The sequence below is a fragment of the Ambystoma mexicanum genome, chromosome 11 (genome assembly GCF_040938575.1).
Source record: "Ambystoma mexicanum isolate Mex_15411 chromosome 11, UKY_AmexF1_1, whole genome shotgun sequence".
NCBI classification, from domain to species: domain Eukaryota; kingdom Metazoa; phylum Chordata; class Amphibia; order Caudata; family Ambystomatidae; genus Ambystoma; species Ambystoma mexicanum.
The window spans coordinates 542396607-542420787 of NC_090934.1; the positions used below are offsets into that span (position 1 = coordinate 542396607).

At 46.3% G+C, this 24181-nt stretch overlaps 1 long non-coding RNA gene across 1 annotated transcript in view; it reads left to right on the plus strand.

Annotated features, from left to right (window-relative positions):
• The window catches only part of LOC138503547 (uncharacterized), a 386624-nt gene that overhangs the window by 37370 nt on the left and 325073 nt on the right, over positions 1 to 24181 (plus strand). The window contains exon 2 of the long non-coding RNA XR_011279660.1: positions 19932 to 20064. This is a non-coding gene — a long non-coding RNA (uncharacterized lncRNA). The remainder of the gene's footprint in view (positions 1 to 19931; positions 20065 to 24181) is intronic.

The window sequence follows — 24181 nt, forward strand, 5'->3', positions numbered from 1 at the left end:
GAAAATTGTCGACAAAAGGAACAATCAGTGTTCAAATGATAATGTGGTTGAACCAGCTCTCCTCCCCACGTTCGGCCTCACAGAGTAAGGTGATCCTTGTAGGCAGGATGACACATTCTGGCTCTGTTTTCAACACAATGGCCCTCATTACGACCCTGGCGGATTTTTTCCGCCATCGACGGACTTTCCGGCCATGGCGCAAAGTCCCTTTACGCCATGGCGGATGGCGGACTTACCGCCCCATTCCGAGGTCGGCGGGGCGGTAAGTCCCCATTGACCCATTTACCCTTCCCCATTCCCATTTCGGCCCCATAGGGCTCAATGGGAGTGGGGAAGGAGTTAATTACGCCACCGTAAAATACGGTGGCGTAATTAACACCAAGGTCCCAGAGCGCCATGGATTTTTCCGCCCGCAAAAAGCGGGCGGAAAAATGACCATGGCGCTCCAGGAACTCGTAGTTGGCGGTAAGGGGTCCGCGCAGCTAACGCTGGCGCAGACCCCTTAGCGCCAGGGTCGTAATGAGGCCCAATATATATAGTTCAATAAGCTGTGGATCGAGACCTGCCTGGCTTTCCATGCTCAAAACTCTTTCTCTTTCTTCCTAAATAATGTTTTATCCAAAACATTCCCAAAAGATCCCCCTCTGCCGGGCACATGCTCTTTCACTACACAGTTCTTTTAGATCTCCCTCTGTAGGGCTCAGATCTCCTACGATAAAGTTCAACACAAGTTGCAAGAGGGGCCCCCTTCCCCAAGCTTATTTCACTTCAGGTCGCCTTCTGTTGGGCTCAGACCATTCACAATAACTTTCAACACAAACTTCGGGTCTCCCTCTGTCGGGCTCAGACCCCTTTGGATGTCGAAGACTTTCGAATGTGCGTGGCTTATTTGTCAGACTACTATAGGACCACCTCAACTCAAAGTTAACTTTTCTACTATCACTCTTCCCTTCTCTAGGAATGAATCCCTTGGTCTGCTGCTCAGCTCCAGTAGGTGTGCCGGAAGTTCTGCTTGTTCTTGTGCTCTGCCTTGCTCAGAGTGTATCTTTGGTTTCTGTCTTTTATTTGTGTGAGGAGAGTTAATTGGTATCAGGTGAATGCACTTAGGATTAAGTACCTAACTTTGCATGGCCCGATTAACATGACATGGCCAGTACAATGTATGCAAGTCAGTGTTGTTATTCTCAGTCATCCTCTTTGTTGGGCCAGTGTTTGTGTAAATAGGGGGGGAGTTGGAATCTCGGAGCATCCTAAAACATAGGATGGATCTGATAAACAAAATAAGGGTGAGTACTGTGTCTCACTCGCACTCCCCCATGAGTACTGTGTCTCACTCGCACTCCCCCAAGACCCCTCACCCAGGTGATTCTCCCGCACTGGTTCATCCCCAGGAACTGGATCCAAAAGCGATGGCCGTATCCTGGCCACCTGGATGACAAGTCCCTGAGGACTAGCGGGTGAGATACCCTTTGGTTTCTCACAGTCACCTGGATAAAGTTGTGGAGCTTTCAAAAGTTCTTTGTTTGCTTCTGGGTTGCTGTTTGCTCCCTTTGCTTCAGGCCTCTCCTGTTGTCCCTGCAGTTGTCAAGGAATAAAAGAGGCACTAGCCATCAAGTAAGTGGTGTACACGTACATTTCCTGCCCCAATACATCAGACAATTTTTCTGCATCCAACAGTGCCCTAGTGGGAGGAGTCAGGGTAGTCTCATGCACCTTCTCGTTACCACCTCATGTTAGTTTAAATGGTGGTCAGACCCTGGTTTATTGTGCAATGAGCATAAGGCCAAATGTAGACAGTGCAGCCAGCTTTTGTCTAACGTCTTCTTTATTTTGACATTGCCTGCCTTTATTGAGCAGCACATTGAGGCGCACACACACCTCGTTCCCTTGTGGGTGATAGGCACAAGAAAATGTGTGTTGTATCCCTAGCAAGGTTGTGATGTGGTGAAACATCTCACTGGCAAAGTGAGGACCATTGTCAGACCGCAGGACCTCACACACGCCCCACTGTGGGAAAACTTCACGAACCAGGAATTTTGCCTCTCAAATGGCATCAGGGTGGGAATAGGGACCGGCTTTGATCCATCGGGAAAATGGGCATACAACCACTATCATGTAGCAGTAGCCCTGGAATACTTGGAGCATGTCCACATAGTCCACATGAAGGTGTTGGAATGGACCCATTGGGTGAGGTATGGCTCCTCTCACTACCCTTAGTGTATGACCTGCTGTAAATTGCTTACAAATAAGGCAATTGGTCATGAATTGTGCCACATGTTTCACCAAATTAGGACAGAATCAGTCTTCACCAGTATGCACAGCAAGCATATCCTTCCCCATATGGGTAGGATGGTTACTGTGTCAGTGCAGTGTGCAATAATGAGAATGGCATACCACCTTCCCTGTGTTGTTTTGTCACTATAAGGCATCTGTCGGAGGTACTGTCCATCACCTTTTCAGACACAATTGCTTATCTTGCCTGGGTGCAACTCCCTGCAATTCCATAATCTGTGTCACTGGTAATGTGTTATACCCTGCTTTCAACACCATTGTTCGTACATGGTTGCGTACCGGGGATGAAATGTCCATTTCCAGAATGTCCACAAAATAAGCAGCATGTTTTTCTTCCGTGTCCGCTGCCTCGTTGGCCCTTCAGATGGGATCCTCGTGTGGCCTGGCACTTCGCCCCTGCCATGCGCAGTGGTAGCTGAATCGCCTCTATGAGTCTGCCCAATAGGAGTGCGTGCTGCACTGGTGACCCATCAGCACGTCTGAAACCTCTCCTTAGCCAATGTGACAGCCCAGAATGCACTGTGGATGTCACGTAGGCTGAATCTGAATACACTGTCACTTCCTTGTTTTTGCTATGCTCCAGTGCCAATATTAGATCTACTTGCTCTGCAGCCTGTGCTTAAAAATGTGACAGTAAATGTGTGTTCACTACTACCTCGCTCGTCCCATCTTCTTTTAACCTGAAAACCACTGTTCCAGTATGTCTTTCTCCTGACGTCTGGTCAATTGTTGATGACACGTCGATATAAAGTACATCTCTGCCCTCAAGTGCGTTCTCCTGTATCTTTGGTATATCGTCGTGGCTTTCTATGTTGGAGGTGCAGTTGTGCATGAAGTTGTAATTTTCTATGGGTTCGGTGACAAATGTCGCCAGGTTGACAAGTCGGCATCTCACTATCTTGAGAGCTGAGTTTGACAGTAATACCTCATACCCGAAGCTCTTTGTGTTGTCAATGTACTTTTGGGCCTTTCTAGTATTGCGAAGAGAGCATGCTCCACAATAAGAGTGGTGCTGCATCCCATGGTAATATTCGCTGACTTGCCCACTGTGAATGCGGCAGCAACTAATGCCTGCTAACAAGCGTAGTGCCCCCTCATCACTGGGTCTAATTTCCTGCTGTAGTATGCTAGTGGTTTGTGACCCATAGTTGTCTTCTGTGTCAGTACTTCAGTCATTGCTAATCCATTCGAGTGTGAGAATAAGAAGAATTTGTCTTGATGGTCTGGGATCCCTAACACGGCAGCTGTGCATATTGCTATCTTCAGCTCTTCAAATGCCTCTGTCATTTCTTCTATCCAATGTAAGGTGACCTCCCCTCTTTGTGCTTCATTTAGTGCACTTTACAAGGGCCTAGTATAAGTGTTGTAGTCAAATACCCATGCTCTGCAGTAATTATATAGTCCTAGAAACTGCTGTATTCGTCTTATGGTTGTGGGTTTTGGAGTCGTGCGCATTGCCTCTGCTCTTTCCGGTGTCACTTTTCGCCCGTCTTGTGATGTCAGTTGTCCAATGCACAACACTTCTTTCTGGCAAGATTCTAATTTGGCCTTGCGTACCTTGCACTCCTTATCTGCTAGTACAGTCAGCATGTGCACAAAGTCATCCCTATACTGTGTTTTGGATTTGCTGCAAATCAAGATGTCATCTACGTATTGTATAACAACACTTTATACCTGTGTCCATTTGGAGAACCCTATTGAATATCGATAGGGACTCGCAGTATCCTTGAGGAAGTCAAGTGTATTTCCATTTCTTATTTCTATATAGAAACAAAGTTAGGCCTTGTGAGTCGGGGTGTAGTGGTATAGAGAAGAAGGCTTTCTTCAAATCTATAACTGTAAAGTGGGTGGCTTTTGTAGGAATGCTACACAAAATCATTGCTGGGTTCGAAACTAAAGGAAATTCTGCCTCAACAATATGGTTCAGAGGTTGCAAGTCCAGTATAAAACGCCATGACCCCCTGTTACCTTTGTCACAGGGTGCACGGCCGTGTAGCACAGTGATTCTGATGGTATTAAGATGCCTTGCTTTACTAGCGATGCAATTGTCTCAAAAATACCCTTGTCAGGGGATATTACCCAGCTCTTGGTAAAATTGCACCTGGTTTCAGTTTTATCTTTCCTGCTCCCATCCCTTTCAGAAGCCCCACGTCATAGGGACTTGTGGTCCATAAGAAACTGGGGACCTTTGCCAAGTCTTCCTCGAGAAATGTCAGCGGTGCTCGTAGCATTATCTCCATTCTCTGTGTTACTTCTTTGTAATGTATCTTAACCCAGTATGTAATGCTGATGTCAAACAATACCTCGTGGTCTGAGTAGTTGTCTTTGAACAGTTTTTCGTCTGTCACGGTAGTTAGCCTGTAGCCTTCTGATTGCGCGATGTCGGATCTCCATGCTCTTCCGTTGTCGTTCGTCCTATGTACTGTTATTCAGTCGTCTCCCACTATTATCGCCTCTGATTTTGTCCTCTCTTTTTCATCTAGTGATAACTCTGAACATGTATTCGTTTGGAAGGCGCCACAGTTTACCCTGCAATCCCGGAAGCCATGCTATTTTCAACTCAGTTCCATACCGAAATAATTCTTCATCTGCTGGTACCCTACCCTGTACCGTGTGTCCAGAATAAGCTTTAATAATTTCCTTCATGTTTAGAAGGTGAATCCCAGGTGTGCAACACACTATCCCCTTGTCAGTGAACGAGATAATCATATTAAGTTTACTCATGATATCGCTCCCCGTTATGTTTACTGGTGTCTGTCGGGAATACAATAAATGTAGAACTAGGTCATGCTCCCCTATAGAAAGTGTAAGATCGTCTGTAAAAAGGGAACCAATTCCGCTGCCTCAGAAAATCCCTGCGCATTCATGGCATTGCCTGATATTCCATAACTCCCCTCCAGGATGCAGGATCTAGCTGTCCCTGTGTCTACAAGAAAGGAGAAAGTCTTGTCACCTATCATCACACCTATACGTGGTTCCTCCACCGGGTTGGGTGTGATGAATAAGATGGAAAACATCAGGTCTGTCTGTGGGCTGCCCTATTGAGGGTATAATGACATTCCATTCTGTGCAAATGGCTTGCCCACCACCATGGTAGTCCCCCTAGTTTCCAAATGGGAGTCACTCCCATGGGGTCTGTGCATGTCAATGTCCCATTGTTTTGTGGGGGCGTGTATGGTGACTGCCTGTTATTTTGAATCCGTGGTGCCTGGGATGTCTGCGAATACGGTTGCACTGGCTCCTGCAGTTGTTGCGTCTGTGTCATGGGATGGTATGCCTGTGAGTATGCTTTTGGTGTCCGTCCTGGTCGTTGTGTCTGCTCCTGGGCATAGTACTCAGTCTGTTCCCCCTGATACGTTGGCTGGTGCTCCATGCTCCTGTTCTGCTGCCTCCCTCCTCTGTTTCTTACCCTAGAGATGGGCCCTACCTGTTCACACACACAACACTGGGGTGGTTCCCTTATTGCCTTCAGATACCCCCTGCAAATCCCTCTTGGCATTGTTGTATTGGTTGCCTGTATCCGTGATAAACCCCTGAAAACCGCTCTTGACTTTGCAGCTTTTGATGCCCATACCCGCATCCCCTAAGTTGCCCTCCTCTTCCCCTGATCCTGTGATGTGCATCTCCTCATCCCATGAAACTTCCCCCCGTCGGCGGTGGTGCATACTGTGCTTTTGGTGAACCGTGTCGCCCGTGGGTGTCAACACTGCCCCTTCCATGGCATATTTTGACAATTTCTTCTGCACTAACTTAGCCTCCTCCTGTTTTCTTTCCTTGCACTTCTTTCTTGCGTTTTCTTGCATTAAGCTACAATAGTTGAATTTCTGACCACGGTTTTGCCTCCATCTCCACTAACTTCTTGAGTTGGTTTGGCACCTGCTCTGGAAACCCTTGGCAAAGTATATGGTAGAATAATTCCACTGTCTTGTCCCACAGTTCTCGCGTTTCAAATCTCCATTTCTCTTGAATAGCCTGAATATACTGTAAAGGTTCTTCGTCTTCCACCCTTTTGCATGCTATGATTGCACTAATGTCTGAGGTGTCTGGATACTGTGCCTGTAGAGCTTGCCATATAGCTGCTCTGCAGTTGTTAAATAGTGAATGATTGTGCGCCGTGTTCTGAGTGGTTACTCCTGGGTAGCGGCCCCTTTTCCATACATCATCAGCGACCACTCTGAGAATCATCGAGAGTACATTTTTCATGTTCCCCACCACTAATGTCTGACCTGCTGTTAGTCTTTCCATCTCGTATATCCATTTCTCCACTCCCACAGTCAACGAGGGTAGCTTACACCTCAAGTTGTCTTTGTCAATCTGTTGCCATGGTATGTATTGAGGTTACCACCCTCCCTTCTCCACTAAGGTGAACTGTGTCAGTCCAACCTCCCCATCTAGTCTCCCGGTGTCTTTGTCTTTAGTGGTGGTGAACACCATGGCCAATTCACCCCTCATGCGCACTGGAAGTTCTCTGAGCCTCTGTGTCTACAGGGTAACATTGTCAATGCTGTGTGACACAGTCCTAGAGCAATGTGCCCTTTCATCTTTTTTGCCCCGCAGTCTACTCTCATCTTTATCTAATCCACCTATCGTGTCTCGGTCTGTGCCCTTCCCTAATGTCCGTCGGGCAGGCCGTCCTAGCCTCTTGTCCTCACTTCCTCCGAAGTCATTGTCCGACTCTGTGTCTCTGCCTTCACAGTCAATATTGTCTTGGAAGATCAGTCTTCCTAACACTGTACCTCCCCTCTCTCCTTCTTCTATGTCAATCATGCTTCTGAAGTCCCCCCACACGGAGGACCCAGTATTGCTTTTGCTCGGCAGAGTAGCTGCCCTATCATATGTCCTGCTGCGCTCTTGCTCCACTTGCTGTTCCCTCTTCATGTTGTCATCAAAACGTGCTAAACCAAACTTTATTCTTACTTCTCTCACAGAGTGCTGTCCCTCCTCCTTGCGCCGTCGCTCTTTTATGAGCTGTTCTATCACCAACTTCCTATTTTCCCTCTTTCTCTGCCCTCTCTTTGTCCCCCCATTTCCTCGGCATTTCCTCAAGCTCTCGCTGCCTTTGTATCTCTCGTTGTGCACGTTATTGTGCTCCTCCTTTCTGTTCTTCTCTTCGTACCCTCTCATGCTCTTCCATTTCCTCCTTCTCTCGTCTGTCTACGTCTTCCATTATGTCTGCCCATTCCCTAGCTTCACTAATGTCCTTACAACCTATTGCTCCTTGGTTGATCCTCCCGCTTCTACCACTGTCTTCCCATCTAATTTAAGCAATATTTGTGCTCCCACCCACTCATTCGATGCTATATTCTTCAGTCCTTCCTGTTTCCTCTCTGTTGCCATGTCGCTCTCCTTTATGCGCTATTGCATCTTGCTGCACTCTCTCTTTTATCCTCCTGCATTTTCTGTACCTGTGCCTGCTGTATGCTGGAGGTGCAAATATTGGGTTTGTGTACCCTGCCGCTGCTTTCAATTCCCTTGATGGATATAATCCTTGTGCCCCTGCTGTTGCCTCTACGTTCTAATGTTCAGGAGGGGGAGTGGGGTAGCGGGGACTGAGGGCTTTTCACCCGGGGCCCCCTGTTGGTTCAACATCCATTGATGTTGTGCCCATCCCCTCCGTCATCCTGGAACATGTTCCATAATTAAAATATCGCCATTTGTTGGCTCAATTTCTTCCCCATGTAAACCTCTTGTATATGTGTACATAATGGTTGCTGCATATATTTGGAGAAGCTCCCACTTTTTCGGGGCTTTTGACACTTCCGGTGTCACTTAATATATACACTTTTTTTCAAATGATGAATTGACAGTTCTTTTTACAAATTGGCGAGCCTCTCCCCCTCTCAATCAATATCCTGATAATGCTCCATGCACCTCCCCTTTACAACCCTCTGTCTTTTCGAGCACACCTACTATTCTCACAGATGTGCCTTCACGCACCTCCTCAGAACACCGCAAACCTGTTGCACCTCCTCGTGCTCTTCAAGTCTTATACAGAAACCTCACTGGTGACATCACCTCTAAAATGCATAAGTGAAGAAAACAGACCACAAACAGAGCTCACAATACTATTTCCCACTGACATCGCTATTTTCACAAATATACACAACATATGCCCAGCCTCCTAACAGGGGATACCAATATTTCACATGCTCAATCTGTACCTACAGCATTGCCTTGTAGATAAAACGTCTCCACGAAACTTAACCAGAAGAACACCAGAAGAACACCTTCCATGGTTCAAGCCAGCATCAGTTGCTAAGTGAGTGGGGAAACGTATTATGTTTGGGCTTGAAGGGAGAGTGTGAAAGGCTGTGGCGGTTTTTGTATTTTTTATTATTATTATTATTATTATTATTATTATTATTATTATTATTGAGAGGATGACAAGGAGGAAAAACAGGAGTGTGGGATTCTTTCTGAGGAAGGGGATAAGGTAGCACCATATTTTTATTGTATAAGGGGATACACAAGTAGGAGCTCTGTATAATTCGAGAGCTTGGATTCCTGTGCCCAATATATTCTGGGTGGGAGAAGGAGACAAGATAGTGCTTGTTATTTTGTCTTATTGTTTTAGTTTTTTGTTTTGCTGTGTTGAAATATTATTGTGAAGTAGGTGGAGGCCAAGGGAGGGCCTGGGGAAGTGGAGCGGGTGTTGGGCGTGCAGCGTGGGGACATGTGTGTGGGGGTGAGCATGCAAATAGGGGGCGACTGAGTGGTGGGGATGGAGAACTGGTAGTGACATTTCCAGCATTGAGCGTGGCACATTAATAAAGGTTTTGTTTACAAATACAATCATCAGTATGGGTGTAATGACTCTGTTGGACAACATGTATAGTGCATTGCCATTGTATAAGGATAAGATAGAGAAATATCCCAAACAGTGGGTGGCAGAGACACAAGTAGGAATTGCCCCGTCCCTGGCCTGAACAAGGTATGAATAGTAGAGAGATATTGGAACACATGAGTATGTTTTTTACTGCTAAATCCAAAGGTAAAAATCTCCAGAAAAGAAAAGAGATTTTAGAGCTGTCGAAGATGGTAGAGGACAGTGAGGACAGTGAGGAGCACAGACCTCTGGATTGTAGCATCCCAACCACAAGATTAGTGCAGCCAACTGCCCCAGAGGATACACAGTCACCCCCGTCCCAAGTGGTTCTATACCGACTAGCAGCACGACCCACTTCAGGATTCACCAACCCGACATACGTGGCTTCACCCACCACGGCACCACCCCATATCACCCAGCACCTAACACGATTATGCCACGCTGTGGCAAGTCACAGACAGAATCAAAAGAAGCATTGGAGACAATGCAAACAGAGTTGGCCCGAATGAGGGCAGTGAAGGAAGGAAATAACAAACAGGGGTGTGGTTTGGGTGAGTGGAGGGCAGGAGACATTCCGTTTAGGCTGGACAGCACTGTAATAAAGGATGTGCATGTTGAGAAAGGCAATGGTGGTGATAGAGGGGCAGAGAGTGTAGGTTACGGGACAGTGAGGTCGGACAGGCACGCAAATAGAGCCCTGAGGGAAGGAGAATGGGACACCGTGGATGAATTTGAGGATGAGTAAGGGGATGCACGGGAGGCACGAGAGGTTTCAACGAGAGTGGAGAGCTTGTGGTGACCGCGATTGAGGAGCTGATTTGGACTGGTAGCAGTGGCAAGGAAAAAGGGAAGTGACAAACAGAGAGCAAGGCTAGGCATGGCACATTGCTGCCATTATTGCATGAAGGCCCGGGGAGGGAGCATTATGTGCACTGGGCTCAGATGGACAAGAATAATTGGATTAAAACCCTCACGCCCCTCACTGCTGGGACTGGGAAGTGGATATATGCATTTGAGAAGCAGACAGCTGGGATTCCTTTGGCAGTGGGAGACATGAAATGTTTGTTTGTTGCAATTGTGGGAGATTAGGTTGGGGATATGTGGGTTAAGGCAGAGTATCTGGAAGTGAAGTTAAATGATGATGCCCAAGATGGGGCACCCTTTAACAATATCAGAGCATGAGTGTGGGACGTGCTGCGGCAGGCGTACCCTGACACACCGGACCTGCAGTCCATAATGCAGTATACCATGGGGAATGATGAAGACCTTGTGCAGTACATTTTAATAGTGCAGGAGATGTGGCAAGTGGAGACGGGGGACCAATTGGACCAATTAGTTCCTCTTTTATATTTTGTCATTAAAAGGGGATTGCCCAAGAAAGTTCAGAAAGCACACAAGCAGATAGTGGGCATAGAGGTGAAGGGGTGAGCAGAAATTCAGACTATAATTATATATCCTTGTAAGAGGATCAAAGAGCAAGAAAGGGAAATGACTCAGAAACTGCAGGCTGAGGAAATGAGACTGGTGCAGAAGAAATGAGCTAAAATAGCAGTTGAAGGAGCAGTAATGGCAAATACACAGACAGATTTGGCAGAGCAGGTGGCAGCACGCACAGATGTGAGGATAGCAGCGTGTTGGCCTGGAGGAGGACCGGGGCAGTGGGGCAGCGGTCCTCATCATCAGTACTCTGGATGGCAACAAGGAGGTCAGCCCCGGTAAAGAAGGGGGGTTCTAGGGGGCAGAGGGCAAAGGAGGGGATTTGGTGGGATGGGACCCAGAGTGAGTATGGGGCCTTCGAAATGTTGGAGTTGTGGGAAGTGGGGCCATATTCCTTCCCACCCCTGATGGACACTTCCATACACTATGAAATACACCAGGCATATACCCAATTACCACCAAAACCCCCACACATGCAGGCACAAGCACCTGCCTAATGCCCAACCACAAGCAACCCAACAGAACATCCTGTGCAAAGGTAAAATGTCAACAACCAATGCAGTTCCAAATGGAACAGTAGCGCCTTACCGAGGGGTCAGTGTTACAGGGGGCAACCCTTTCACATTCCCAGGTACTAATACGTACCCTGATTAGGACAGCCCACAGAAAGCTCTTGCGTGCCCAATCCTGTCTATTACTACCCTCTCTGACAAGAAAACCTTGGTGGACGCTGAGATAGGTAATAAACAGTTAATCTTTATAGTTGACATGGGTGCCACTAAATCATGCATCAGTGAGGGAAACTTTCCATTATTAGGTGAAACTCTGAACACGCAGTGAGGGAAACTTTCCATTATTAGGTGAAACTCTGAACACGCAAAGATTCTCTGGGGTTGTCGCCACAGTTTCCTATAAAGAAGAGGTAGTAATCAAAATAGGAGGGAAAGTGGTGCATGCTCCCTTATTGTACTCAGAATCATCTCCGATAAATTTGTTGCGGCGGGCATTTGCTGAGTAAATTGAACACGACCATCTCCTTCACAGATCATTGGGTAATTTGTGCCATCCCAGGCATGTGCGCCTTGAGGGTGATGGTTATTATACAGGCCAGGGATGGAGAGATGGTGGTTAGTCGCATCCCGGTGGATCTGGATATGTTTGTGTACGGGATCACAGTTTTACTTGATGCGGTGCCCCAGATCGGTAAGGCGTGTTGGCAGGTGCCATCTAATTTCATCTTCCAACCCATGGCAGGGACAATACCCTCCCTAGATTTACAGGGCCTGGTTGTGTCAGCCAAAAGGATATTTGTGGTTGGGACAGGCCCTGGTGGGTACAAGTGGCATACTCAGGTATGTAGAGATCCAACAGTGCCCCTTAAGGAAGTGTCAGAATTGTTTGGGGACTGGGTTGATGATGGAGGAATTGTGTTGGCAATCTGTATTCCCTGTGACATTATGGTAAAGTATCGCAAAGTGCAATGTTCTTAGATGGCCCTGGCTGCACCACCCTGCCTTCACTGAAACAGGCTTAGAACAGGTCTCAGAAAGGCTATGGACAACAAATGCCCACGATGTAGGGTTCTTGCAGGGGGTGGCGCCAGTACGAATAACACTCAAGCCAGGCGCAGTGCCACCCTGAGCTAAACAGTACCCACTGTCCAAAGAGGCGGAGGAGGGAATACAAGACACCATTTTTGCACTCCCGAATCAGGGGTTAATTGTACTTTCCACCTTCCTGTACATTATGGCTCTCTATCTGATGAAAAAAGGCAAAAGGTAGTAGTTGGAGAAAGATACCGGGTCTCCACCCTCTGAATGACATTGTACAGGCATCATTTCCTGTAGTTCCATACAACAATTCTGTGTAGCATCCCTGAAAATGCAACACACTTTACAGTGGTGGATCTAAAGAACATCTTCTTTTCCATACAATTGCATCCCGCCTCACAGTACCTCACCACGCTTACACACAGAGGGATGCGCTTTGAGTACATGAGATTGCCTCGGGGGTATTGTGAGTCGCCCAGTATTTTCAACAGAATATTACATGCTGATTTCGGTACTATTCAGGTGCCCAGTACCATCATTCAGTTTGTTGATGATCTGCTGGTGTCTAGTGAGAGTGAGTAACAATGCAGGAAGGACTCTGTCACCCTTTTGCAGATGCTAGCATACAAGGGTTACAAGGTAGATAAGGTGAACACTGCAATGTTGCCTCAGGAAGTGCTCTATTTTGGCCAATTGATATCTGTCCACGGGAAGAAAATACAACCCGATCACGCAGCTTCAGTGTGCAGCACTCCGCAGCCTAAGACTGTTAAGGAAATGCAAAATGTTCTAGATTTATGCAATTATTGCAGAGCCTGGATTTTAGATTATGCGGCTTACACCAGGCCCCTGTTGCAGGGCCTCAAAGAGGCTCAAAAGAATGACCGCAAGCTTGCATGGACAGAGGACATGCTCACCAGCTTCAATGACGTGGAAGAGGTAATTTCCATTGCCCCAGTGCTAGCCACCCCTGATTACACACACGTGTTTTCTCTGTTTTCTCATTCCAATGGCTGACTGATGATTGTGGTGCTTACACAGAAGAGCACGATGGGTCACAAGCCATTAGCATACTAAAGTGGATTGCTATATTCAGTGTGTGCAAGGCCAGTTTCCATGCGAACCAGCGCTTGCTGCAGCTGCATTTGCAATTGAGAAAAGCTCCACAATTGTAATGGGGTGTTCCGTAACACTGTATGTGGAGCATGCAGTATTTGCCATTCTTGAACGATCTAAGTCAACTTTGACCACACAGCGGCCATCCGCATATGAAATCATACTGTCCAGCCTAAACATACATATAGTGAGGTGCAAAACAGGCAATCCTGCCACCTTTTTGACAGAACCGTGCACGGACAAAGACCTCAAAAGACATTATTGTGTGACATTTGAAGGTGAGGAAGATGACATCCCTAAGGTGAGGGACAGACCACTTAAAGGGGGGAGGTACTTTTCGTTGATGGATCAGCACTATCGACCAGGGAACTGGTTTGAGGCATACTGGGGTAGCAGTGGTCCACCTAGTAGATGGGGTCTATGATGTAATGGTGCAAAAGAGTTTACCCATGCACTATTCGACTCAAGCAGCAGAACTTACAGCACTCATTGAAGCACTTATAGCGTCTCATGGGTGCCACGAGACCAGGAGGGGATTTAGGAGGGCTGATGGATCTCCGGTACAGCATGCAGCACTGTTAGCCAAACTGATTGACGTGCTGTCCCAGCCCCCCTTGACCGCAGTGATGAAATACACCGTTCATACTAATGACACCGACAAGGTCTCACTCAGTAACGTGGCGGCCAAGCAAGCAGCATATTTCCCTGTGCCAAATGTGTCTGATTATCCATTGGTGGCACAGAGTAGGGAACAGCTGCCAGACTCCTATAATTCTTTACCAATTGCACAACTGGTTGAGTTGCAGAGCCGGGTCCCACAGGAAGAAAAGAATCTATGGTTGAAAAGGGGATGCAAGCGCTCCCCTACAGACTTATTGTGGCAACAGGAGATATCAAGCAAATCGGTCATGCCACGTGAATTGCTGCTGGTCACAGTCGACCACCTGCACCATCTATCCCACGTGTCAAAATAACTTATTGCTGCAGATGTACAGGAGGACTGGTTTGTCCCCAATCTGCAGGAGGCAGTAACTAAAAACTGTACGATGTATCCAACATACAGCACTGGTCTTACCCTACAGACAATCAGAGGTGTCCTACTCCACCCTACTGGCCCATTTTGCAAATTACACATCGACTACACAGACATGGGGGAAAGGTGTCATGGATCCCGTTATCTAATAGTGGTTGTGTGTCCTTTTTCACAGTGAGTGGAGGCTGTTCCTTGTGCACATCCAGATGCTAAATGCGCAGCTACGTTTTTGGTCAAAGAGGTTTTCCCTCGCTGGGGCATGTGTGATGTAATAAGATCTGATAATGGCACAAGCTTTTTCAATGAGATTTTGAAGGAGATAACAGCATTACTGGGCATCAAGTATCACATGTGCACAATTTACCACACCAGGCCAACAGGGTTGTGGAGAGATGATTGAGGGGGTATTAATAAGCAACTTGTCCAAGCTCTGCACCACGTTAAAAGATAATTGGGTGCACTGCTTGCCCCTTGCCCTATTTAACATGCACAGACAACCCTGTAAAGATCACCATTTGTTGCCCCATGAGGTGGTAACAGGGCGGCGGGTGCACATGCCCCTATCCCCCAACAGGAGAGCATCTGATGCTTACAGGGCTGTGTCCGTGTTGGGTGCTGAATTTAAAAGCTATCTATTGGCTCTAACAAAAGCCATAAAATGGTTCTCTCAACAGATAGTGCCACCAAGGACCCAAGACCTGACCAGCACTGCATCTGACACACCAGCAACATCTCCTCCTCTCCAGATATTCACAAAAGACCTTGGGTCTCATTACGAGTTTGGAGGTAGCCATGCCGTTTTTAGCGACATAGCTACCCCCAAACTCCGGTCCGAGTCCCGCAAAGGGGGACTTACCGGGCCATTCCGACTTGGAGGGCCCGGTAATTCCCTTTCACGGGACCTGGACCCTGTACGTCCCCATTCCCATTTGAGTCCCTATAGGGCTAATGGGAATGGGGAGGATGCTAGCAATGGGCCTGTTAATGACGGGCCTGTTGTTAGCAACCTGGATTGCTTGCGGGTCCCGCTCTGCACGTCTGGTCTGGCCAGGCATCCAGAGCGGGACCCACTGCAGACCTCGTAATGTGGCGGCCCGGAATGACGGGACTGGCACCTTTCATTCCGCGGCCGCCAGCCTCCTAATGAGGCCCCTTGTGTACATAAGGAACTGGGTCTGCCAGTGGAGTGAGCCTACATATAACGGCCCATTTGAAGTCATCTATGCTACTCCCCTTGCTGTGAAGGTTTGAGAGCTGAGATATTAGGGGCATTTGGATGATGTTCACAAAGCACCCGAGACCCCACCCCCTAACCACGTACAGTAAATAACTAAAGTGGCAAGACCGGCCACGCAAACTGTCTCACAAAATATTTGGGTTCTGAATAAATACGTGCAGCAGCACCTCGTGCAGCTGATCTACCTCTGCGATAAACAAATATGCTGCCATGCATTATTTGCACAAAAGCTTTCTCTCTCTCTCTTTCTCTCTCTCTCTCTCTCTCTCTCTCTCTCTCTCTCTCTCTCTTCTACTTTACAATGGATGAACTTGGTTTCAACCATTCCATTTATGACAAGCAACATTCTCGCTTTCGAGAATACTCACTCATAAAAGTGTTCTCCTGTACGTATATCTGTGTTATACATTGTAAAGCTGGTCTATTTGTAATTTCTATGTTTGGATTAGCTATATATTTAGGGTGTCATTTTATATGGGGTGGTCCTATAAAAGGGAATGAGATATGCAAACATTACTAATAGTTCCTTAACTAATGGTTCCTTAACATATAACAATGCTGTAAATATATCTTTCTCTAACAAAGTGATTGAAATTAATAATACTGCGGCCGTTGACCTTGATACAAAGCCTAATGCAACTACTAGTGATACATCTGTCACCAGCAAAACATGGACACATTTGCAAACGTACTAATGTTGGCATTATTTCCTAATGTTTTTTTCTGACATAATTGCAAATGTTAGCTTCTCTCCTAGTGTCCCACATGCTACTGATTTTAAATGTTTTAAAAGAAAGGTTAGAAGGGCCAAGTGTGGTCAGTACCAAGGACTTGGGTTAGATACAATAGAAAATCTGCACCATCCAGAGTTAAGTAATAGTTGGTTATGCAGACATGAGCTCAGTGGGGAAAAAGAAGGTTAATGGAAGCTGTTATGTGTGTTCCTTGATAGCATATGCATCGGGAGCCCCCAATGTATTAATGCCATAGGAAACTCTGATTTTGGATGCTTAATGTTTACTGACCATGTGCAGATTGTGAAGCACTTTCCAGGTAGGAAGCGTGCGACTCGAAATAATGGATCCTAATCCACTGCAATGTTCCCAACCCACAAAAGTGTGCAGTGCTTGCAAAGACTGTGCCTAAAGCTGGAAGGCCTGAAGTTCGTAGCAAGTAGATGGTAAGAATCTACAATGAGCTGTATGGCTGGAGGACTTATAGGATTCAGAAAAGAAGTGATCCAAAAAGTGAATGCATTATGCAGTGGGTATGTGAGCATGTGGCAAAACTCACATGGGTAGAGGTAGTGGACAAACCAGTCAAGATGCAAAAGCAGGAAGAATATGAACTGTGTTTTTATAACCAAGGGAGCGTCTTTGTGGGAACAAACAGCAGGTCTAATAAGACATTATACATCCCAGACCTCAAGAAAGGGACAGCAGCCGTGATGGATAACTATTGGGCGTGTGGCTAGCAGGCATTTCTGCACGTCCCGCCATCATAGAGAGCCACCTGCTCATTGGCCTCATTGCACTCAGCACTCAGCACTCCTGGTGGTCTCTGAAGAACACTTGATAGTGGGACCACGTGGCTTGTCGGCCCCAACACCAACACCAGTGTCTGATGCCCCCACCACATTGCTGCCACAGCGGCCTATATTTCCACATCCTGCCAAACACAGAGACAGAAATTTAATTGCAGAGAATGAGAAGGTCCAATTATGTATCTCAAGATTCCTCACAGTTACTGGAGCAAAAAGAAAACAGATAAATATCAACTATACAGCAAGGAAAAAAGTTGTTTTCATCGTTACTGTTACCAGGAGTGCAAACCGCAGCGAATGCCAAATGCCTTTAGATTGTGTGTTGGGAAGTGATCCAGTTGGCCAATGATACTGAGCAAGGCCTAAACATGATCAAGATGGAGAGGCGTGCAATCCGGGGGATGATGTTGCAGAACCGTTATGTGCTGGGCCTCCTCATTGCATATAAGGAGGGATCTGTGGAAAAATTGTCCATTCCTGTTGCACCTGTGTACCTCCTAACGATACAATATAATAGGGGCCCCACACACCCTTGGCAGCAACATGCAAATAGAAGCTGGCATACAGAGGAGTGACTGGTTCAACAACCTTTTTTCTTGGGCACCATCCTGGATGGGGGGGATTGTGAAGCTACTGTTTCCTGTGATCATGTTCATGTTGGTGATCTTTTGCATGGGTACCAAAGGAAGGGTCACCGCCATACTTGGAAGTCGAAAGATTGGAATGGGAAAGAATGGGGAAGGAGGACCAAAAGCTCACATGGGAGTGTGTTAATTTAGTATTAACGAAAGGGGGGAATGTTGGGAAGGGGGGACGATCGTCCCAGACCCCCAAGCAGGTTCAGATGAGGCAAAGGTCTGGAAGTATACGATAGGGGCTCGGTGAGGGTTAAGGCAGCAGGAGGTTGAGAGCAGGGGCTTTCGTGTGGGGAGGGTAGTACATGTTGTGGGTTTAGAACACACTGGGAATCAGACGCCCTTGTAGGTAATAACAGCCATATTGAAATTGAGGCTTAACATTGCAGTGCAGCTGGGACTGTAGGCCTAGGCCACAAACATGGAAATAAGAGTATGCATGCGAGAGTAGGTTGTGTCATGGGCACTGGTTAGAACGTCCAGAGTTGCAAAGATTCATAGACCTTTCATTGTCTTGTGTTGCTAGCATTTTGTATCCTCGGAAGCATGCGCCCTGCAAGGCCACGAGGGGGTTGAGAGCTTCCTGTGAAAAACGATCCCACGAGAAAGAGAGCACACCCCTCTGATCTTCCCCTTCCCAGCTCTAAGTAATAGCGCCCAGCTGCCCCTGTTCCAAGACCCCAGCATTCCAAAGTACCAGTCGGTCACAGACCCCCGACTATAAAACTGTTAGATCCCCCCAATCGATCAGAAAAGATCAAAAAGCAGGGACAGGCTGCCTTCATCATGGGTCACATGATTTGTGCTGCGAGGTTCCGGGACGGGCAAAACAACAAACCTAAAATGAGGGTGGAGAGCTTTGGAAGGGCTCCGACATGTCTGGAATCGAGTTAGGGTTTGTCAGTTACAAAGACCTCGAAGTATCAGCTTAGCCCTTGCCTGCAGTACGTACCAGGTGCACACTAGGCTAGAGATAAAGACTGTATTGTTTTTAGTCACATAATGAGCAATGAACTGTAGCCTCATGCTTGATGACATTCAAGGAGAAGCCCACCTTGTAGAAGATGGACAGACAGCACTGGGACCAATGGCCTGCCATGCCTTATGGAGCAGGTAGCCTATGTATAGGGTCGCGCCAACCAGCCACTTAGATTCGTACCTTATGTAACCTATGTCACTGATGACGCTGTGTGCCTTTTTAATCCGTCACATGTACTAATTCTGCCAGAACGTTCCGTGGCAGCAGAGTGCTTTGCTGGTGCAACTCTATTTTTGTGGAAATAAACCTTGTTCTCCTACCAGGAGGTGTGCTGGGCCTTTTTCCCTAGTGAGTTGTATTTTTTCTGGTGTGAGTGTTGGGGGGTTTCTCTACATTCTCAGCAGTACTTGTCATCGGCATTTATAAAGTCCACTGACACAATGCACCCTATGCCACAATACAAGACCATCTGACTTAGTGAGCATTTCCTGGGAATGTATCTCTTTTCCTCCCCATCGCTGATTGGCCTAAAGAGAAAGTAGCTGATAGGCCTAAAGAGAAAGTAGTAACCTCTCTACACTCTGCTGGACAGAAAACTCACTGCCCATGAGCAAGGTTTCCCAGAGTGCATGGTGTTGTATGGCAAGGTGCTGTGCTTTCCAGTATGTAGGCTTGGGGAGATATGGCGGTCACAGCTTTCCTGCTGTAGCTTAAGGGGATGAGTGTTTGTTTCCCAAAAAAGAATAGCCTGGGAGCCGAGTGCATATCTCTCCTTCCATTCCTGCTTTTTTAATGCCTTGCAATTAAATCAATTTTTGAATAAGATGTGTGAATTAACTTAAAACGACTAATAATTAACTGGAAGCAGTTAGCCTGCTAGCTTGGGAGCTGAAGGGATTTTTCTATGCAATGGGGTGCTTCTGGAGGTCTGCCCTAGTAGGCAGTGAACTGAGGAACCACTTGATCGCTAATGCTGTTTATATCCCCTCTCTACAAACAGTGTTGCACTTTTCCATTATTCCAAGGTATTTTTTTAAAGCACTTCTTTATTTGAATGTGTCCTACTGTTTGGGCCAGATCCCTAAATGTGTTTAATTTAAATTATATGACGCAACTTACTCATAATCAATTGGATATATTTGGTTGACTTGGCAAAGGGAGCGGCCTTCAGAGTTATGTCTGTTTCTTGTATTCCCCTCTTTTCCCTCTTTTTCTTTGTTGTTTTAGTGTTAATTGTGTCCCATTGCTGATACTGTCTCTACCCTCTTGCATTGTGTTCACAGCCTTTGAGATGGGCGAGTTGAGGGCAGGTGCTGAGGTTGAAGGCATGGAAAAGAGGCAATACTGCGCTATGGTTGAATTCATGGGCAAGGTGTCGAGCAGACGAATAGAGCATGACAGCTAAAAGGTGTGCAGGTAAGGATAGTGGGATGGGTGCTGATATCCCTTCTCTAGTTCTTGCATGACCACTCTCAGCTACTGGGCGCATATTGTTTCTCAGGCCGCAAAAATGCTGCTTCTCTCTGTGCAGTCCATGGAAAATGATCCTGGTATATGGACTGGGGAGACAGTGTCAGGCTTTTTTCCTGAACTTGCCAAACTCATAAGTGCTTGCAGCCAAGTACGTGGTGTTAAGAAAAACCAAGACACAGCATGTTGATGCCATGTATTCTCCCAAGTGGGAAATCCCGGAAACACAACGCTACAAACAGTTCTGGAACCCCATATGAAAGTGATTCAGTGCCCAAAAAATGTACACTTTTGAGGATGGGAAAAACATGACACACAGTAATGCAGCTAGGGTTAGACTGGGAAAAGAAATAGGCTCGGACACCCAAGAAAAAGTGGCCCACCCCTCGCCTCAAAAAAGTGGGCCACCCCTGGCCTTACGACCCTTGACCTCTGATGACATCACTGCAAGTGATGTCATTTGACTTCACCCGAAAGTGACATCCTGGGAAGTGATGAAACACGACTTTTCACCCGTTGACAAAACAGGAAGTGGCATCAAATAGCATTGTTCTTAAGTACACTACGAAAAATATGGTTATGATTTCACTAATGTAATATACATTTCATACAAGAATGGATCATCATGTTTATCATTAATCTATTTGTGTATAGATCCATATTGTCAAATTGCTGTGATTGCAAGCAGACCTCCAAGGCCAAATGATAATATGTTATTGTATAACACTTACACTTAAGCTCTTTTTTATAGAACAAGCATGCACACAATATCACGCAACCTGTGTTGGTACTAATTTATCGACCTCAGAAGGATGAAAGGCTGAGATGACCTTGCTCGGATTCAAACCTGCAACCTGCAGATTACACCCACATCGCAGCAGCGAGTGCTCAACCCACTGAGCTATCATATTGGTTATAGGAAAATGAGCAATTATTCTGTAGTGGATACCATTAAACTGGCAACTGAGATTTAACAGCAAACCAGTTAAGTTCATCTGCAGGTCTGGTGCAAAGTTGGCCGCTTGCTCGGCAGCATGTGAATGATGTATGCATCATAATTTATGATTCACACATCATGCATGCAAATCAATCATCAAAGCAAGGTAACTTGTTACCTTGCTTTGATGAATTATGCTGTTGCGGGTGCTTTGTTGGTTTCAAATTTTTGTAAAAAAAAAATCAAAATTTGTTTAATTATTTTTTTCAAACCGGCCCAAGCATGGCCAAAAACCGGCCCCCATGGACTACATATGATTTCGGCCTAGCCACGGCCCGAATGGCAGATGGGCCAATCCGACCCTGAATACAGCCACAAATTAAGCCCTTACAGGGTCATGGTTTTTGAATATTTGAGAAGACGGCCATTGTCTGTTATTATTTGTGGATGTCACCAGGATAGTGTAGGAAAGCAGATTCCTAGGTTCCTCAGGTAAGCTTTATTCTAGTTACAGCTTAAGATGTTACAGTGAATCACTGGGTCCCATCACCCAGGCTAGGGTGCGCCAACTGCTAGCTCCTGGAACCTTCACGACAGCATTCCCACCTAACCATTCTCTCAGGCACACCAACATTCTCTCAACATACCATCATCATGCACCTGCATTCACTCCAAGCACTATACAACAGATAGCTCAAGGGCAACACGCTCCTCTTGGAAGCTAGACGACGCTGAGCAACACAGGTTCGATCCCAGGGTCCGCGCTTCGAAACCTCTGAGTATTAAGCGCGTTATAAATAACCAATTATTATTATAACCAATTATGCTCCTAGCCACAGGCCTACCAGCATGATGGGTCCTTCAAACAACTTGTACGTCACACAGCACATTAAGCACTTGCTTAAACCCATACCGTTGGGCAATAGTACTCACCTGCTTCATCAGTTTAGGTATTAAATGTGCTGTGTAATGAACACATTCACTGGTATAGAGGCCCTTGTTTATATACATGCATCTTGTCAGGTTGCAGGAGTTGAATGCGAATATCTCTGTCTGAATAAACATTTGGACATTAAAAAAACACAGTGAAATACTGTTTGACACAACTTTGTATCTTTGGAGGTGCAAATTCCTCTTTGTCTCTACATCCCAAAGGAAATCAGCCTGAAGCATGGATGTGGGGGCAACTCAAAGTACCCTTGATAGATGGTCTGAATAGTGCACCTCCCAGCAGTAAAAGGTTGAAAAGAGATATTGGACGAATATTAAAGGCCACGGTCGCACCAAATCGGTAGAAACAAAACAGCATTTTCTGTTTACGGCCTTTAATATTCGACAGTATGACATAGAAACATTAAATGCACTGTATGCTGAACACATTCAATAGAAAGGATCCAGGGTTATATCTTTATATCCTGTCAGGTTGCAGGAGTATATTTCAAATAGGTTTGTGTGAATAAACATTTGGATTTAAAAAACACAGAATGAAACACTGAAATACTGTAAACTGACCCGAAAAAAATTGCAGGACACGAACAACTAAAAATACACTTGCGACCGTCTACTGTATACTTAGAAAAATAGCGTTGGTCGAGCGGTTCAAGCCTGGTTGATTTAGGCATTCACCAGGTTCGCTCTCTGGCTCCCAATCGATTAAGGGTACACCAGGCCAGCACTCAACCTCGAATCCACCAATACCGCAGGAACTACAGGTGCCCGGATACCTATGCCCTTGAAAGGTTATTGATCTGCTCTGGACAGAGCTTCTAGACCCATGGATTGAAAAGGATACACCTAGAGGTGAAATGATAGCCTCTCGGAAGGCTGCATCTTGTGCACCTCCTAGATTAATGAAAGCCAAAATAGTGGCATGATGTGTTCGTGAGATGGCCATCCTGACCAATTAAAAAAGAGAGTTATGTATAAAGGACGCTTTCAGCTACAGTAGGTACAACACTGCATTCTGCATGACAGACCTACACATAGAAATTTTGTTATTGGCAACATGTAATTGTTCCACTGTAGGTTGTGGGGGGATTGAAATATTCACCTGGGACGTTAACTATCTAACTATGTTTCTTGCCAGATTCAAGTCTAAACTCTGCTGCAAACCAACCCCAACGCCGGCCCCGGTTCCGTTCTAAACTGATTACAAGGTGGAGCTTTTTGCTCTAGCAATGAAAAGACTGCTGAAAATCATAACACTACATGTAACGCTGAAGCGACCGCAAAGTTCTTGACCACCTGGGAGGTGCCTTCTAGGTGGAAGTTGAGACTTATGCTGAATGTAGTGTGACCCGATTTTCAAAATATAATAATGGCACAGTCTGTGGCAGGGGCTGGGCCAAGGGAATGGGGGGGTTTAGGGAGGATTTAGATTGTGAGGGTGTAGTGGTGCGTAAGCATGCTATTATGAAACCAGCTCCTAAGCAGTCTCTGTGGCACAATACTTAGTGAACACCACTGTACACAGAAAGGTCGGTTGTTTGAACGCACCCAGCGATTTTGGTGATTGGAACTTGTAGAGGAGCAGCTGCATGCCTCTGCAGAAAGTCCTGCCCCCCTACCTCCTGTGTGTTGTAAGCCTGAGATCGTACCATGCTTGACACCAGCGGTTGTGACCATAGCCCGAAGAATATTTGAAAGAAGGTAGCCCCTGAGAAAACCCTATCAAATGTATTCCCGAAGAGATGACAATCTGAGGGAGGAACTCCCGAAGGAATATGAAAAAGAGCGAAAGAGGAGCTGGTGATATCACAAAAGACGAGCGTAAAGCGTAACGCCCTTAGAATATTGGCTGAAGAGGATGCATGGACCTTATAGAAACTGATGACAAAGTTAAGAATCGAGTACATTTTCATTTGCGAAAAGAAGATTGCATGTGTGTGACGCACTGCAGAAAATGCAAGCCGTTCAATAACTGTACAGATGCTGTAACGCAAGTAGACTAAGTGATCATAGAAGCTGGCCATATGTAGTGAATAGACTGTAGGCAAAGCCGCCATTTTATAGAAACTGGACATCAGTGTCATGATTTTAGTAAGCCCGGACCCATGAAGAGGAAAGGCCGAGAACTGTAATGCAGCAAGAATTAGCTGAGATCGTGGACATGAATGGTGAGGCTGT